This window comes from Pan troglodytes, chromosome 13, assembly GCF_028858775.2.
Source record: "Pan troglodytes isolate AG18354 chromosome 13, NHGRI_mPanTro3-v2.0_pri, whole genome shotgun sequence".
In the NCBI taxonomy this organism is placed as follows: Eukaryota; Metazoa; Chordata; class Mammalia; order Primates; family Hominidae; genus Pan; species Pan troglodytes.
Genome location: NC_072411.2, coordinates 106,001,754 through 106,004,134, shown reverse-complemented (window position 1 = coordinate 106,004,134; position 2,381 = coordinate 106,001,754). Strand labels below are relative to the sequence as shown.

Genomic DNA, 2,381 nt, shown 5'->3' with positions numbered 1-2,381 from the left:
TGATGACCCAGTGACATTTGGCTGCTTTCTCACCTTCCATTGCTTGGGTGTGTCCTTTGAAACTCTGCGCTTGCCAGCAAACTCCTCTACCACTTCGCTGTCTCTGTTAGTTGTTTCCGCTTCTTCCTCACTATAATCATTTTCAACACATTCTCAAGATTTCATTTTAAGAAATGCCCATCACTTTGTATCATCAATCCTTTTGGAGTCTCTGGTCATAAGAAAACCCCAAAAAACATTGTGAAATGAGTTTTCATATGTAGGACAAACCCAATATTGGCCTCATTGACTATTCAATGGCCTGTAAAATTGGTATAATCACTTTTTCCCCCAATGTTGGCTTAACTTTCACAGCAACTATCTATTCATTGCTGATCAATTATTTCAGAGATATGGTTCTTCTCATTTTATCCTCTGTATCCTGGAGGACTGAATCATCAATAAATCTGTTTTTTAAAAGAGAAAACACATAAAGTGTTTATTTTGGGAGATTGAGACTTCCAACAAAAGTCCAGTGGTGCTATTCGGTGCATAAGAATAAAGAAACTTAAATATATACCTGACAATAAATAATAGCACATTAAACATGCCAATGTGGAGTTCGCAAGCCAAAGTTGCCCACGAGGGAGTCCTGTGTCTTGTGGAAATAGTCCTGCATTAGTACTTTCACCCTGGTTCGCCAATGGCTGGAAGCAGCCCACAGGAAGTTTGGCCTCAGTGTGAACACAGTGCTATCCACTAGGATAGCAGCTGGGGTCATCAGGCAATTGTGTTCCCTGCATCAGGATGTCTGATTAACGTGTTTGCATGGCCATCACAACCATATTAATAGATTAAAATTAGAAAAGCCATAAGATTAGCTTTTAAAATAGAAAGATGAAAAAATACTTGTTTTAGTCCAATGTTCATTGTTATTTTTAAAGAATACTTAGCAAACTGGTGTGATTCCATCCTGCGTGGCTGTTCTCTTGAGCAGCGGTTGTTTATCTCCATCTGCCTTTTCTCCCATCTAAGTGCACGTTGCCACGCAATGGAAGATTTGATGGACATGGACATGAGCCTCCTGAGGCCCCAGAACTATCTTTTCGGTTGTGAACTAAAGGCCAACAAAGATTATCACTTTAAGGTGGATAATGATGAAAATGAGCACCAGTTATCTTTAAGAATGGTCAGTTTAGGGGCTGGTGCAAAGGATGAATTACACATTGTTGAAGCAGAGGCAATGAATTATGAAGGCAGTCTAATTAAAGTAACACTGGCAAGTTTGAAAATGTCTGTACAGCCAGCTGCTTCCCTTGGGGGCTTTGAAATCACACCACCAGTGGTCTTACAGTTGAAGTGTGGTTCAGGGCCAGTGCATATTAGTAGACAGTGCTTAGTAGCTGTGGAGGAAGATGCAGAGTCAGAAGATGAAGAGGAGGAGGATGTGAACCTCTTAAGCATATCTGGAAAGCGGTCTGCCTCTGGAGGTGGTAGCAAGGTTCCACAGAAAAAAGGAAAACTTGCTGCTGCTGCTGATGATGATGATGATGAAGATGATGATGATGAAAATGATGATAATGATGATTTTGATGATGAGGAAGCTGAAGAAAAGCACGAGTAATCTATATGAGATACTCGAGCCAAAGATGCACAAAAGTCAAATCAGAATGGAAAAGGCTCAAAACCATCATCAACACCAAGATCAAAATGACAAGAATCCTTCAAAAAACAAGAAAAAACTCCCAAAACACCAAAAGGACCTAGTTCTGTAGAAGACATTGTAGCAAAAATGCAAGCAAGTATAGAGAAAGGTGGTTCTCTTCCCAAAGTGGAAGCCAAGTTCATCAATTATGTGAAGAACTGCTTCCAGATGACTGAGCAGGAGGCTACTCAAGATCTCTGGCAATGGAGGAAGTCTTTTTAAGAAAATAGTTTAAACAATTTGTTAAAAATTTTCCATCTTATTTCATTTCTGTAACAGATGATATCTGGCTGTCCTTTTTATAATGCAGAGTAAGAACTTTCCCTACCATGTTTGATAAATGTTGTCCAAGTTCCATTGCCAAGAATATGTTGTCCAAAATGCCTGTTTAGTTTTTAAAGATGGAACTCCACCCTTTGCTTGGTATAGAATGTTATGATAGGACATAGTAGTAGCAGTGGTCAGACATGGAAATGGTGGGGAGACAAAAATATACACGTGAAATAAAACTCAGTATTTAAAAAAAAATGCTTAGCAAATAGGACCCGAAGTGAACATACTTCACTGGAAAAGCTCATCTACAAAAAAAAAATCCAAAAGAATATGCCAAAAAACTATCATAATTAAAAAGAGGGTTTGGCAAGAATGTTAGACATAAAATCAATATATAAAAGTCAGTTGTGTTACGGTACAACAT

At 38.7% G+C, this 2,381-nt stretch overlaps 1 pseudogene; it reads left to right on the top strand.

Moving 5' to 3' along the window:
* The first annotated feature begins 1,028 nt into the window (after positions 1 to 1,028).
* LOC747251 (nucleophosmin-like) lies at positions 1,029 to 2,103 on the top strand (annotated as a pseudogene).
* Positions 2,104 to 2,381: the final 278 nt, after the last annotated feature.